The following is a 16,991-nucleotide window of genomic DNA, read 5'->3' as shown; positions in this document are numbered from 1 at the left end:
AATTATCTATGCCAAAACATTAACTTTTTTTTAGATATTTGCAAATTAGAGGCTTTCTCCATTCTCAACTATCAAGCCTTTCCCAGCCTCCTGTCATGAATTTGATAGAAACAATTTACAATCTACAACCATCTCGGAAAAGGTGAATATCTGTTGTATATGATACTTTGTTGAAATCAAGACAAATCTCATTGGACAAAATTAAAAAGACATGGGAGCAGGACCTCCTTATTTCAATTTCTGAAGATTCTTGGAATTTTTAAGTGATTAACACATCATCCTTATGGGCCCATCACTCACTACTACAATTTAAAATTGTGCATCAAGCCTCTATGTTAAAAATTAAATTAGATTGTATTTATCCTAATATCAGCTCTCTTTGTGACAGATGTAAGAAGGACAGTTCACTCATTCATATACTCTGGTCTTGTCCGACTCTAGTCAAATATTGGGGAGAGGTTTTCCGTACTTTATCAAGAATCATTAATGTAAACATAACACCATGTCCGTTTATTGCCTTGTTTAGGGCAGGTGAACAGAAGGCAGTGAAACTGTCTTCATCTCAACATCATGTATTAACCTTTGCTTCTCTTATTGCTAGACAAATAATTTTGATGAGATGGAAAGAGGCTGTCCTGCCCACTCAATCAATGGCTACATGATAATATGTCATATTTAACTTAGGAGAAAATATGTTCAACAAGTATTTTAAATTTTGGGGGGCGTGGCAAGATGGCATAGGGAGAAGATGTGTAAAGCCACCTGTCCTCAGCTGAGCTATTTAATGTCCAAATTATAAAGCCTGGAAAACCTGGAAAAAGTTTTAAAAAATATTCTGAAGACATCAAGTATACTAATGGCTGCAAATGTGAAGAAACTAAAAGTCAATTGCAAAAGAAACTGCCTTTTAAAAGTGCCGAAGAATTGAGGCTTACTCAGCAGAAAGAAGCCATGGAGTCGATTGGAGCTGCTCCCAAGTTGCAACGGACACCCAGCAGGTTAAGTATTACACCTGCGCCGGTCTTGCAACTGCAAAATGGCACCTGTTCTTCTAGCCACCCGGCAGACTTGGAACCAGGCACCCGTGTCACCGAATGGCAGGTAGTGACATCCTCTCTCACCCAGCGCGAGCCCGTATGCATGGCCGGTGGCCTGATGACTCACATCGCAAGACGTGCCTATCCGTCTGTCAGGACTTCTGGGTATGTGCGGGAATATGAGCATACGCAATTTGCTGGAACGCGCCTGGGCTGTGGGGGGACCCGTTCAGCGTCGAGCCGAAGTGGTTGGCCCAAACATTGGCGGGGGTCCAAACCAGCAGCAGGACAGCGAACCTGGCAAAGACTGCAGGTGAAGAGGAGGAAGAAAGTCCTGCCCTGTTGGATGTAGAGGAGGAAGCAATTTTAACTGGCAGCAGCCAAAATTAAGGAAGGTAGGCCTCAAATTGGTGCTTTAACTGGGATGTCTTGAGGAATGGAAGAAACTGGGATTGAAGCAGTTTTTTGTGTTCTGGAAGGTATTGCTAAACAGATGGAGAATATGGCTTTTCAGATGACTTCACAGATGAACCAAGGATTTATGGACATGAAGGGAAGAATGAATAATATTTGTGAAGAAGTTTCATCAGTTAAAAAGGATATGTCTACAGTGAAAACTGATATCAATAAGTGTTTGAAAGTAGTGGATACAGTACAGAATCATTTTAAGATTAAAAAGGTATTTTTTTGATTCTAGAGAGCAAGTGGAATAAAATAGAGAAAAATGGAAGATTTTTTATGGGATGGGAAATTCAGAAGAGGGAGTTACTGAAGAAGATTGACTCTTTGGAAAACCAAAGTCAACGTAATAATGTGAAGATAGTGGGACTTCCAGAAGATATTGAAGGCTCGGATCCAGTTAAGTTTTTTAAGAAGTGGATCCCGGATATTTTGGGTGATGAATTTTTCCCCAGATGGTTTGAAATTGGATAGAGCGCATAGGGCATTAAGGAAGAAATCTTACCCAGGACAGCCTCCTCGGGCTGTCCTTATACGATGCTTGAGGTACCAAGACAGGGAGATGATTTTTGCAGATGGCTGTTCAGAAACCCCGTCAAAGTCAGACTCCACTAATGGTACAGGGTAATAGAGTATTCTTTTAAGCAGATTTGAGTCAAGGAATTTAATTCAGATAAAGAGGTATAGTGGAGAAAAGGTTATAAGCTTACTTTTCAATATCCTGCGGTGTTAAAAGTTTTTTTTAAATGGGAATTATCAATCTCAATTCTTTGCGGGTGATCATGATGCAATAATCTTTGCTAATTCCTAGCCAGATCTACATGTTTGATCTGATTAACCACAATCACCTAAGAGGAAAATATCTGAGAAGAGGAAAGGGAACAGGAAGAAGGGGGAAATATTGCAAAGCTTGCTTGATGATGTTGAAGACCCCAAACACTCTTTGTCTGGACTGGAGACAGTAGGATGAACTTGGACAGGGTGATAAATTTTCAAAGAAGCTCAGCATGGTGGGGTTGCGGGGGGGGGGGGGGGGGGAGGGGGGAGGGGGGAGGGGGGAGGTGGTTGACTTTGATACTTCTGAAGTGATCTGCCACTAGAGGTATTGACCACACCCAGTTAATTGGGGGTTTACTACATTTGTTGTAGTTTTGGGTTTTTTAAAAATATATATATTGTAGCGGCAGCTACAGTGCTAACTGAAGGATTGCATAACCAGACGGGTTGAGTTCAGTGAGCAATACTGATTTATTGCAGGCTGCCTGGCTGGTCTTATACTCCCAGCCTGGACCTGGCTGAGAACCGGGCTGGGGTGCCCCGACGTCACCAGGGTGTCAGGTGGGTCCCCAAGCATGGGCTTCTGAACCCGGTGTTGAGGTCGGGAGGAAACCCTGACGGCGCCATTTTGGCCAGCTGCCCCACCGTGTGCGTGACAAGCGGGGCCAGTTCACCTGCCTAATGGTGTACTGCCACACAACCCCCCACCCCAGAACCGGTGCCAATGTCCTTTTTAGCTGGGCGGCTTCACTTCTTGGGTTATTTATAAACCTCAGGAAATTAATGACCAATTTCATTTATTCTATCAAAGGTTATATACTTCAGAGGGTGTTGACGAAAATGGTTCTATTGATTCTTTTTTATCTGCTTTAGATTTGCCAGTTTTAATGGACGAGGATGTGAAGGAATTGGAGGTTCCATTTACAGACTTTGAAATTAAGGAGGCTATACAGACTATGCTAAATGGCAAATCTCCTGGAGATGATGGATTTACTGCAGAGTTTTTATAAGGAATTTTATGAAGTTTTATCTCCTGTATTTATGGATGTGCTTAAACAAGCAACAGAAGAGGAATCATTGCCAGATTCTTTTTCAAGAGCAATAATTACAGTAATTCCAAAGGAAGATAGAGACCCTTTGAAAGTAGCTTCATATCAACCAAAATCTTATTGAATGTAGGTTATAAAATAGGAGCTAAAGTGTTAGCAAATAGACTTGCTAAATATTTGCTGTAATTGGTGCTTGATGATCAAGCAGGTTTTTATTAAGAATAGATATGCTTCGGATAACATTCTTAGATTATTTTGATCAATGCCTCGAGGCCTCAACCGAACCAACCAATGATAGTCACACTTGACGCGGAGAAAGTGTTTGACCGAGTGGAATGGCATTTTTTATTTAAAGTACTAGAAAAATTTAAGTTCAAGCCAGTTTTTACTGGTTGGGTTAAGGCACTATATAAAAATCCAGTTGCTAGGGTGGTGACGAATGGTCAAACTTCTTCGTCATTTAAACTATCGAGATCAATGCGGCAGGGTTGCCCATTGTCACCAGCCTTATTTGCATTGGTCATAGAGCCATTAGCTCAAGCTATTAGACAATGTGATAACATTAAAGGAATAAAAATTGCAGAAGATGAGTACAAGATCAATTTATTTGCAGATAATGTGTTGATATATTTAACACATCCTGAACAATCTTTGAGATATTTGGATGAGTGTTTAGAGCAATATGGAGTAATGTCTGGGTACAAAGTTAATTGGAATAAAAGTGAAATATTACTGATTTCAGATGATGATTATATTAATTGTAAACAAATTACAAGATTGAGATGGTCTAATAAAATTAAATATATAGGGGTAATCATTGATGTAAATTACCAATCTTTATATAAATTAAATTATGTAACCATATTAAAGAAAATTAAAGCTGATTTAAGTGGAAAGGCCTTCCTATAACATTAATAGGTCATGTGAATTGTATTAAGATGAACATTTTCCACGTACCCAGACATTACTCCATATTGCTCTAAACACTCTTGCAAATATCTCAAAGATATTTGCAGGGGTATATTATGCCTATTTTAAAACATTTATTGGAGATTTGGACTAAAAGAAATTACATTATAGGTTCTGCGATAAAATTATGGCTCAAACCCCGTTATATCAGAATAAAATTATTCCTTTTTCAATGAACAATCCGTATTTAAAGATTTGGGACTCTAAAGGTATTAAAGTGGTAGATGATTGTTTTGAAGATGGACAGTTTCTTTCTTTTAACAGGCTTACGGAGAAGTTTGGAATACCAGCTAATTCTTTATTTGTATATTAACAAGTACGAACTTGAGTGATAGATAACTTTGTAAGAGAAATGATGCTACCTAAATTAACTAAGTTTGAGACTTGAATTTTGGATATAATAAAAAAGGGATTTATTTCAGAAATGCATGCCTTGTTACAAGATAAGATGAATAAACCAGATTTAAGTAAATCTAGAATTAAATGGAAAGAAGATTTATCTTTTGATATTTCTCAGGAGGATTGGGAAGTTATGTCAAGAGAGTGTAACTAAATTGATTAATGTAATGTTTAGTCAATTATAATTTTTTTAACATCAGTTGTATTTGACTTCTGAAAAGTTAAAAAGATATGGTTTTAGTAATTCAGATTTATGTTTTAGATGTGGACTTCATACTGGAACGATTTTACATGCAGTTTGGTCTTGTGATAAAGATCCCCCATTTTGGATAAAAATTAAAAACTTTTTGGATGATTTATTAAAGATAAAATTACCATTGGATCCATTAATTTTTTTTGTTGGGTTATACTGTACCTTTGACTACTGTTTTAAAGTTGGATAAGTTTCAGATGGCATTTGTTCATCTGGCATTAGCGGTAGCACGGAAGTGTATTGCGAATACATGGAAAGATAATGTGGAAGTGAATATGGCTCATTGGGCACAATGAGTTGAGATTCTGTATTTATATGGAGAAGATAACGTATAATCTATATAATAATTATTCTTTTTTTTTTGCCCAGATGTGGTCACCTTATTTGAAATTTATGGGCTTGGAAATGTATCCTAAAAAAATTTTTGGATTGTAAATTTGACACATCACACAGCAAATGTAATTAATTGATATATGCATTTTTTTGCTCCCCTTGGGGTAGGGGGAGGAGTGTGTGTGTGTGTGTGTGTGTGTGTGTGTGTGTGTGTGTGTGTGTGTGTGTGTGTGTGTGTGTGTGTGTGTGTGTGTGTGTGTGTGTGTGTGTGTGTGTGTGATCAATTTGTAAATAAAGTTTAAAAAAGTATTTACATTTAAATTTTTCTAATCTTTGGGGCTCCTTTTTGAATTACTTTCATGACCTTTAATGGGATTTGCGTTTCTTCTTATTTTTACTTGTAGTGTACTTTTTCTTTAAACATGCAAGTTTGAAATGGTTTAGGGTTTGGATTAGATAATTATATTTTAAAGTTTATTTTCTCGGTTTTTTTCTGATTTTTTTCAATATATCCTTGAATCAATAATGTTCCTGAAGGATTTTTTTCTGTTAATGAGTTTGCTTACTTTGTTATAACTGCATTAATGTTATGCCTCAATTTTTTATGTATTATACAACAACTTAATTAAAATATGAAGAAACAGAATATATTCTCATGAACATGTGTCATGAAGTTTGTTTTGCAGCAGGATTATAGATGCCAAATTGCTATAAAGTGAATTTATAAAATAAATAAATTGGTGCAAAAGAGAAAACTAATTATATCTGGGTGAAAGTCGAGATCTTATCATAATTACCACTTTTGAACCATTGACATTCTTTTGAGCTTTTCATCAGATTTCAGAATCAGTCTGGAACAGCTGTCTAATTTTTTTTGGAATTGGATCAGTCTTAGTCCTTACCAGTTGGATGTTCTTTGATACAAGAATGACACAACTTTCTGTAAAACACAATTCCAGCTAAAACAAAAAAAAACCTGCTGGGTCAGTGAATGAAGGTCTCTATTTGGAACTGTATTCACTAAGAGCACCTTCATGGCAAATGACCTTCCAGCACAGCTGATCATGTGGAGAGCATTATAGATAAGAGTTTCAGTGAGGTGGTCTCACCGAAGGTGCAGGCAAGGAGTGACTGGGTTCCTATCCAGAAGGGTAGATGTGGCCTGAAAAGACAAGAACCCACTGTGACAATCCTCCTCAGTAACATCACTTTGGAGGGGGGGGGGGTGTCACATTTGTGGCCCGAAATGTGAAGTTTATTAAACATCGAGCACAAGTTTTATCAGGTAAACTTCTCAGTGTCTTTATTTTCCAGTTTCCTTTGTTCTCCTGCTTGTGCTCTTATCTCTCTCTCATACCACGTGACTTCCGGTACATCTCATACATATTCATTATCATGACATCCCTCCTTTAATCAGAAATAAACTTTACCTTCACTTATCAATATCCCTCGGAAACCTACAAACATCGTAACTAATGGTAATACTATAACTCAACTACATAAAATTTACTTCCTACAGCACTCATACATGCACTATATGATACAAGATTAAAATACTGTCCCAAAATTCTTATTAAAACTATGGCACAAAGTCTTCGTATCGTTTGGGCGCTTTCCGGTTTCGTTTCGGCCTGTCTGCGATATTGTCGTCGCTTCTCGGTTGTTCACTCTCAGCGTCGGAAATACTGCTCGCCACGGTTTCGGGTGTATCTGGCGCTCTAGTCACTTGTAATTTGTTTATCTCTGGACTGGTAGCTTTTTACATCTGATACATTTCTCTTATACAGGAGTCCAGTCAGAGGCTTGACTGTCACCATACTGCCACTTCTGGATACGACAGTATAGGGTTGATGGTAATAAGGTGTGTCTAGCTTACCACCAGTTTCATGCCTCACTAGAACATTATCTCCTGGCATGATGTCTGAGTACTTGGCTCCACGTTTCGAATCTGTGTACAGCTTTGCTGCACCTTTCTTTTCAGCATCGTGGTCCCTCATCTCCTGGTCGTCTCGGATTTCCTTTATTTCTGGCATTTTTGTGCGGATTTTTCTCCCAAAAAATGCTTCTGCAGGACTTTTTCCAGTGGTTGCATGAGGCGTTCCTCGATAGACAGCCACATAAGATAGCAATGCTTCTCGCCAATTTTGTCCTTCTGCGTGTGCAATCCGCAATCGTTTTACAAAGGTCTGATTTTGTCTCTCTACTTCCCCGTTGGCTTGCAGCCATTTCGGAGTTACTTTATGATCGTGGATACCTGTGGTCCTCATGTATTCCACAAATGTCTCTGAAATGAATTGTGGACCATTGTCAGAGTATAATGTAACAGGTAATCCATATCTTGCGAATATCTCTGCTAATGCTTGTATTGTTTTTTCAGTGGTTGTGGACTTCAACACCACGTACTCATAGTATCTGCTGTAGTAATCCATCACTACCATAATTGATTCGCCCGTCGGTAAAGGTCCAAGAAAATCAACAGCTACGTCGATCCATGGTCCTGTCGGGAGTTGCGTACTCCGGATCGGTTCTGGCGGATTACTCCTACTTGTGATTTGACATCCATGACAAATTTTAACAAATTTCTCTGCGTCTTTATCACAACCTGGCCACCATACCTTGGTCCTGAGGTTTTGCTTGGTACCAACAATACCTAGGTGTCCTTCATGCACTAAGGATACCATCTTCGGTCTCAATCTTTGCAGTATCACCAATCTGCAACCTCTTAATACACACTGTCCGATGCAACAAAGTTCGTCTCTAATGGGAATGTAAGCCTTGTGAGTACACTTGTCCCATTGTCCACTCTGTATGCATTCTCTTACTTCCATGAGTTCTGGATCACGTTCGGATTCTCTCTCGACTTCCTTCGTAGTCACAGCTTTCGGTGTCGACTGAATAGCTACGAAGCGTACAAAGCTCTCTGTTTCTGTTCCAAATTCTGACTTGGATTGTGGACCACCATCCTTCACCAATCTGGACAGCGAATCAGCAATGTTTGCTTTCCCTGCAATGTGGATTACTTTATATTTGTAGGGTTGTAGTCTGAGTACCCATCTCTCTATTCTGGCACATGGTTTGGATCTAGGTGCATAGATCACCTCTAATGGCTTATGATCTGTGATGAGTTCAAATTCAATGCCGTATAAATATGCATGGAACCTCTCACAGGCCCATACAAGTCCGAGTGCTTCTTTCTCTGTCTGAGAGTATCTTCTTTCCACATCTGATAACGATCTTCTGGCATAGGCAATGATTCTTGGTCCTCCATCATGCATCTGGACCAACACGGCTCCTAAACCAACCGGGCTGGCATCCACTATGACTTTGGTTGATGCCGCCGGATCGTAATATCCAAGAGTTTTTGCATCTGTCAGGCTTTACTTCAGCACTGTGAACGCTTTCTTCTGCTCAGATCCAAAATGAAATGGTACACCTTTCCTGGTTAGTTTCCTTAGTGGTTCTGCCACTGTAGCGAAATTAGGAATGAACTTTGCACAAAAATTGACCAATCCCAGGAAACTCCTCACCTCTGTTGCATTCTGAGGTGCACGTGCCTCTGCAATAGCTTTCACCTTGGCCTCTGCAGGGTTTAGTCCTTCCCATGTAAGTCTGTGTCCCATGAAGTCCATTTCTGACACACCGAACTGGCACTTGTTTCCATTCACGGTAAGGCCTGCCTCTTGTAGTCTAGATAGTACACGCCTCAACCGTTTGCCATGCTCTTCCTTCGTTGGTGCATGGACTATGATGTCGTCAGAAATGTTGGCAACTCCAGGAATGCCTTGAATCACTCGATGGATTTCATATTGGTAGATCTCCGAAGCTGCATTAATTCCAAATGATAGTCTCTTGTAACGATACAATCCACAGTGAGTCACAAATGTTGTTACATCTCGGGAACCTGGATCCAGCTCTAATTGATGATAATCCCATTTCAGATCAATTTTTGAGAATACCTTGCTGGTAGTTAGTTCTTGAAGTATTTCCTCCACTGTTGGTTTAGGGTGTCGTTCTCTAATTATAGCTTCATTGGCCATTCTCATGTTAACACATAGTCTTATGTCACCCTTTGGTTTGGGCACAATCACTACGGGACTGACCCATTGTGTCGAATGTTCCACCGGTTCAATAATGTCTTGTTCGATCAATTCTTTAATTTTGGCTTCGACTTTCCCACGAAGTCCAAACGGAGTTCGGCGCATTGGTTGTGCCTTGGGTTTGACCGTTTCATCTACCGTTAGCTTCAATTGTCGACCTTTCAGCTTTCCTACCTCTTGGAAGACTGCGGGGAATTCTTGCTTCATATCCTCGTATGACTGAATTGAATTGACACAAGCTCCAATATGAAGTATTGCCAGGTCTTGCGCTGTGCTTCTACTCAGCAATGGTTCTCCCCTCTCTTCTATGACCATAAACTCTGCTTCGGTGTACTTATCTCCAGCTTCAACAGTTGCAGTAAAACATCCAATGGTCTGCAATGGCTTGGTTGCTGTGTATGGATACAGTTTCTTGGAACACTTCTTTGAGGTACAGATGATCTTTTTCCTTTTCAACTTCTCCCATAAATGTCGATCAATCACATTACTGTCACTGCCTGAGTCTACAATGACCTGCACTGTCACTCCACCAATGATCACTGGGACCTTATCATGATGTATATCATTCAACGTAAATTGGTAACAACTCTGTCCCTCCTGGGTATCATCATCGTCACCATCTATCTGGCGAATGGTGTCTTTCTTTCCAGGATACTTTACTTTCCCCCAGGCTTTGCCTTTGGAAGTTGTACTCTTCCTCTTCTGATCTGCATTGGACTTGTTTTTGCACTTCTTTGCAAAGTGGTCCTTACCTCCACACTTTCTGCAAACTTTGCCTTTGGCCGGGCAATATGGGTCTTTTCCAAAGTGACCTCGGTTTCCACATCGATACCACTCCACGTCCTGTGTCGACGTATATCTTGGCTGGTTATGGCAATGTGAGAGCCTCTTAATTTGCTGGCTTGAGTTGTCTTTCAGGGTCATGGTATGAAATTGCCCTTCAACAGCCTCTAATGCAGCAGCAATGGCTAAAGCATCGGTGAGTTCCAACTCACTCCCTCTTTCCAGTAGACGTCTTCTGAGTTTATCTGATCTGCAGTGCTGTACGACTTGATCCAATAATTGGTTGTCCAAATCAGCTGGCATGTAATTGCATCCAACAGCTAGCTGGCGTAGTCTCGTCACGTACTGAGCAATTGTCTGGCCATCTTCTTGTCTCGTTTTCCGAAACAAATGGCGTTGAAATGTAGCATTCGGTGTCACTACATAGTGTGCATTTAATGCATCTACCGCTTTCCGGTACTCATCCTTTCTTCCAGTATTCAAAAGTGTCTTAAATGTTTCCCGAACTGCGGGTCCAGCTGTGAAAAGAAGTAACGCCCTTCTCTGCGCTTTTTGTTCAACCGTACCGGTATCTAGAAATAGGCCACGACTGTCGGCGTAGGATTCAAATTCTTCCAGCCATGCCTTCCACTTCACACTTACAGTGCTTGCATCACCCATTGGGTCAAAATGAGCAATTCCACTATGTGTTAGAAAGTCACCATCTGCCCCAGCCATGAGGAAATATTCCAGCCACAAAAGTACTGAGTCAAAGAAAAAATTCTTATCACCTTGAAGTTCTCTGTAATCTTCTTTAGTCTTTAATTTTTTTCAAGCTTCTTTCATCCTCGTCGCCAATGTCACATTTGTGGCCCGAAATGTGAAGTTAATAAAACATCGAACACAAGTTTTATCAGGTAAACTTCTCAGTGTCTTTATTTTCCAGTTTCCTTTCTTCTCCTGCTTGTGCTCTTATCTCTCTCTCATACCACGTGACTTCCGGTACATCTCATACATATTCATTATCATGACAGGGGGGTGAGAGGATGACCTCCCAGGAGGTCACAGCAGCCACATCTCTGGCTCTGATGCTCAGAAGGGGAATTAAAGGAGTGGGATAGTGATATGGGATTCAATAGTCAAGGATTCTGTAAGCAGGATCGAGATGTCCTGATAGCATGTAACCTCCCATTGCCTGGGTCAGGAACTTCTCAGATCAAGTCCACAGCATTCTTAAAGCAGAGGGTGAGTAGCCAATGGCATAAGGATGGAATGTGATGGGCCCTGCAAAATGAATATCAGGAGTTAATAAGGTTTAAAAAGTAGGTCTTCATGGTGGTAATCTCTAGATTACAACCAATGCCATGTGCTAATGAGATGAGGAACAGGAGAATAGAGTGCATGAACATGTGGCGGAGCACTTGGTGCGGGGGAAGGGGTTCAGATTTATAAACAATCAGGATCTCGTCTGTGGTAGAGGTGACCTGTTCCATGGGAATGGGTTGCACCTGAACCAGAGTGGAACCAATATTCTAGTGAGGACATTTGCTGGATTCACCCAGGAGGCTTTCAACTGGTAGAGGGATGGCATCAAGGATAGAGAGAGAGGGACTGAGAAGACTATGGGTACTAAGGAAGGCAAAGGAATGCATTGAAGTGGAACAGGCTGGTGGAAGATAAGTGTCAAGGAGAGATAGGTAGAAGCCTGATGGGGAAAGCAGAAAAGCTTAGAGTGTGGATGGGTACAGAAAAATGGGATGCTGTAGCCATAATTGAGACGTAGTTGAAGGACCAGGAGTGGCAGCTCACTGTTATGTGATACTGATGCTACAGGTGGAATAGGAATATTGGGAAAAAAAATGGGGTGGGTGGGTTGCAATATTAGTCAAACAAAATGTTACATTTGTGTTTAGACCATAAGACAAAGGAGCAAAAACTGTCTATTCAGCCAATCGAGTCTGCCCTGCCATTTAATCATGAGCTGATCCATTTTCCCCACTTAGCCTCTCTGCCTGACCTTCTCCCCATAACCTTTGATGCCCCAGCTAATTAAGAATCTATCAATCTCTGTTGTGAATACACCCAACAACCTGGCCTCCATGACTGCTAGTGGCAACAAATTCCACAGCTTTACCACCCTCTTGATAAAGAAATTTCACTGCATCTCTGTTCTAAGTAGACACCCTACAATCCTGTCATTGTGTCCTTTTGTCCTAGAACAGGGGTGTCAAACTCAAATTCACGGAGGGCCAAAATTAAAAACTTGGACTAAGTCAAGGGCCAAACTAAATATTTAGTTTTCAAAACAATATTTTTTATTAATTATTAAGAACATAACACTTCTTACTTAACTCTAAACTTAACCCACTATGCGCAAATCTGTGCGTGCCAACCCATTACAGTTAAGCTTGATTCTGAAGAGATGATTTTAAAGTTCAGTCTCAGAAAGCTTTTGTATTGAAACTCAAAGTCTTTACTGCAGTTCAAGTCTTTACTGCAGTTCAAGTCTTTACTGCAGTTCAAGTCTTTACTGGAGTAAGTGTGAGGCATCAGATTTCTTTAAATTGTTGCTCAAAAGCAATAATGAAGTAATTATGGTAATAAAATTGATACGCTATCTTCAACTCCAAAGACTAGAAGTTACCTGACAGAGAAGCTTTTATCACCATAAACAGATGGCACATCTCATGTTGCTGACCCGAGACCAGAGCTTGTCCTGGGAGAGGGGTTATGGCATTGCCACCTTTATTTAGGGAATCAAGGGGGAGGAACCACAGGTACAATCAGCAAGAGGCAGGCCAGCCATACACATATAAACAGATGCAAACCACAGGCAAGGGTTAAGGGTGAAAGGGGAAAGGTTTAGGGGAACTTTACACAGATTGGTGGGAGTGGGGAAGGAGCTGCCAGCTGAATGCAGGCTCAATTTTAATATTTAAGGGGAATTTGGACAGGTACATGGATGGGAGGAGTATGGATGGCTATGAACTGGGTGCAGGTCAGTGGGAGAGGGCAGAAAAATAGTTTGGCACAGTCTAGAAGAGCTAATAGGCCTGTTTCTGTGCTGTAACATTCTATGGTTCTAACATTTCAGGCCAGAACCCTTCATCATCAAATATTTTAAACCATCATCACCAGACCGCTTTAAAACTCACAAATTTCTTTTGTCGAGCTGTTTTCAGAGCAATGTTCCTTCATACGGATGATTTTCTCTCTCTTGCACAGAGATTTTGCAATCTGTGTTTCTCCACGATGAACCTGCCCTCTTTTTCAAAGAGACAGCGAGATGGCTATTTTATTCCATGATGATTTCACAAACTCAGATAAGCGTTAAATGAAATGGCCATACAAAAATGGATCCAGTAGAACCAGTCCTCTTTTCCAAAGAGATGGCGAAGTGGCAAAATTTTTCAAAACCACTTTTCCAGTGTTTCTCCTTTTCATAAGGAAAACATAAGCAGCCTTTTGTTACAGGATGATCAAGCCCCTTCAATTCTGTGTTACCTACGATATGGCCAGGCATCTTTTGGTCTCAAAATGTCTGTTTTCAGAAATATCTTCTTTCAAAAACTCTAATTATGTGACATGACCTCACCACTGATTCTGTTTCATTACTGATTCACAGCAAATGGCCCAACTGAAGTTACTTCATATCCATATGCTAAAAGCATCTCTTCCAAGTTTGAATGGATCAGATTCCGATCCTTTTGCACAGCTCAAATGGCAAATGGCTTTCTTGCATATACAACTGTTTCTCTAGCAAACACCTATTGTTCTGAGTTCTCAATGGAGAGCAGTCATAAGATTTTTATGACTGTATGCAGTTTTGAATTATCAATCTTTTTAAGCATATAAGCTTCCATCAAAACAGTAACAACATACATTTAGACTTTCACAATGGTTTCTGAGTGCAAAAGTCCATGGTGTCTGTAAATGTGCCCCTCTCCAACCAAAAACCTTGACTAAAAATGTAAGATTTTAAACTTTAAATATTAACACAAATCCATCACAGTATATTTTTGCCTCAATTAGAAGAATGTGAAGCTTCTGGTTTCTGAAGAAGTGCGAGATTGTTTTGTTAATGTGGGCATCCTTGTGCCAGATTTGGATGATCTTTTGGGGGCCTCACTTTGCCCTCACAGCTGAAGTTTGCTGTAACAAATTCTGCACATCACAGTCCAGATAGAAAATAATTCTTTGTAAGCAGTGAATTTATTTCTTGTTGACTATCTTACATTAATGACCCCTTAATCTGCTGCACTATGGTTGATTTATAAAGCATTTTGTAGCACAAGGCCATGATCAGTTTAGCACTGTGAAAAAGCATGAAAAGCATGTGCTTACCTTGTGACTGAAGAAAGCTAAATGATTCTTTGTTCTCAATCTGCCATAGATCCTTTTTAACATTGCAAGACTTTCTATTGCAAAAGGCACTTGCTGTAAGTAATGAGACTTAAATCTATAAATGTACTGCTCAATACACTGGCACAAAGAATCATTCAGCCGTTTGCTTTTATAAAGTGGATAACCACACCAGAGAAATACAAGAGCAGTTTGCAGCTATTATCAGCTAAAATTTGTGTGATAGACAAGAGAATGCTATAATCTGGGGCAAATAAACAAACAGCTGGATGAATGCAGTAGGCCGATTCATCAATTTTATTACTTTCAATACAAACTACCATCTGCCCTCAAATTCACTGGGTCCACATCTGACACCGCTCTCTCTTCTAGATCTCATGAGATAAACCTTCTACCTAATGTCCATGGATTCACCTCCAGATCTCCCCTAGACTATGCAGCCAAAATAACCTCCTGTCCATTCTAGTGGTGAACTCAAGCTCCCAGTTCCGAACCTCTGATGTGATCAGGAGACTTTCAGGTGTTCTTCTTGCCATCCCAGTAGTTTTATAGTAAATGACAGTGGAAGGTTTACCAATTAGATTTGTTTTTTTTCAAGTTGTTGCAGGAAGACCAATGGAATGGGCAGCCCATCCTCTGACATAACTTTGTTGCCAATGTATTCATCTGACTGGCTGGTGACTTTAGAACATTTATGGTGGCAGGTTTGATCAAAGCAATTCTGTTGAATGAAGGGCAATTCACCATTACATATCAATGGTTCAGTCATAAAGAAAGTAGAGAATTAATATTAATCGAGGAAATTAAAAGGTGCGTCCCAGAGGAGATTAAATTATACCTGGATGAGAGAGACGTGGGGACATGGCAACAGGTGGCTAGATTAGCAGACGAATTTGCTGATTCACAAAACTACATTCCAGAATAGTAGGCATTTTCAGAGAGCTAATGTGGAACAGATTAATAAACCTGTTCAAAAGGTTAGTATGGAGCAGGATAGTAGGTCTGGAATAAAGTTTGGAGAAAATGTCAAAAGAAAAGATGAAGGAAAGGTAGGAAAGGACAGAACTTCTGCATTTGTATGTTATTTTTGTAAGAAACCTGGTCATGTGATTGCAAATTGTCTAGTCTTGAAAAAGAAGAGGTTTTACCAGAAGCATGTATTCAAACAGTGGAATTTAAGGAGAGCAGAGGTGCCAAACCTGATAAGGAGGTCATGGGTGTTTTCAAGCCTTTTGTGTTGGAGGGCTTTATCTCAATAAAGGAGGGAACCACAGATGTCTTGATTTTGTTGGGGAATGATTTGGCAGAGGATAAAGTTGGGTCAGTTTTAAGATTTAAAAAATCGACCTAGTAAGGATGCGGTTAGAGAGGATGGTGAGATATATCCTGCGTGTGCTGCAACAAGGTCTGTGACTAAGAAAATGACGACAGCTGAAGAAGATCCAGATGATAGAGATTTGCCAAGTCGTTCTGAAGTACTTTTGAAAGAGCAGGATCATTGTGAGAGTGAGGATTTCTCTTTGTCAAGGAAAGAGTTAATTCAGCAACAGAAAATAGATGCAGATCTTTCTATCTTAAGGGAGAAAGCAGTAACTGAACAGGAGATTAAAGGAATGGCTTGTGGATTTTACTTGAAAGGTGAAGTGTTGATGAGAAAATGGAGACCTCTTGATATTCCTGCTAATGAAGAGTGGGGAATGATTCATCAAGTGGTTGTTCCTAGAAAATACCAGAAGGAAATATTAGATCTAGCCCACAGTACACCTTTGGGTGGTCATCTTGGAGTAAAGAAAACCATGAATAAGATATTGAAACAATTTTCCTGGCCTGGTTTGAGGAAGGATGTTATAAATTGGTGCCAGACATGTCACATTTGTCAGGTTGTGGGGAAACCCAACCAGGGTCCTCCAGTAGCTCCATTACAACCTATTCCTGTTGTTGGGGAACCTTTCTTTAGGATTATTGTAGATTGTGTAGATCCCCTGCCAAAAACTAAGTCTGGTAATCAGTACTTATTAAGAATTATGTGTACAGCATCGAGATTTCCAAGGCTATACCACTAAGAAATATTAAAGCCAAAACGGTGGTAAAGGCTCTGGAAAGATTTTTCAGTGTTTGGACTACTGAAAGAGATCCAGAGTGATCAAGGATCTAACTTTATGCCTGGGTTGTTTCAACAGTTATGAGTTGGGAATAAAACAGATCACTTCATCTGTGTACCATCCTGAAACTCAGGGAGCTTTGGAAAGATTTCATTGTACTCTTAAAAATATGATGAGAGTTTACTGCACAGAGAATGGAAAAGATTGGGATGAAGGTATTCATTTATTGTTGTTTGCAGCAAGGGAGGCTGTGCAGGAGTCATTGGGTTTCAGCCCCTTTGAAATTGTGTTTGGACGTCAAGTTAGAGGACCTTTCATGTTGATAAAAGAACAGTGGGTTAATGAGGATTTACAGTTGAATTTGCTAGATTATGTTTCTAAATTTAACGATA

The 16,991-nt window shown here is 40.1% G+C and overlaps 2 protein-coding genes across 14 annotated transcripts in view; one reads left to right on the top strand and one right to left on the bottom strand.

The window, feature by feature from the left end:
• Positions 1-16,991, top strand: part of LOC138761748 (uncharacterized) — a 119,984-nt gene that overhangs the window by 40,770 nt on the left and 62,223 nt on the right. The window lies entirely within an intron of this gene.
• Positions 1-16,991, bottom strand: part of LOC138761747 (melanophilin-like) — a 228,375-nt gene that overhangs the window by 165,908 nt on the left and 45,476 nt on the right. The gene's annotated exons all lie outside the window — the stretch shown is intronic.

Source organism: Narcine bancroftii, chromosome 4, assembly GCF_036971445.1.
Source record: "Narcine bancroftii isolate sNarBan1 chromosome 4, sNarBan1.hap1, whole genome shotgun sequence".
NCBI lineage: Eukaryota > Metazoa > Chordata > Chondrichthyes > Torpediniformes > Narcinidae > Narcine > Narcine bancroftii.
Note: the sequence above shows the minus strand (reverse complement) of the source record. Positions and strands in the feature narration are given on the sequence as shown.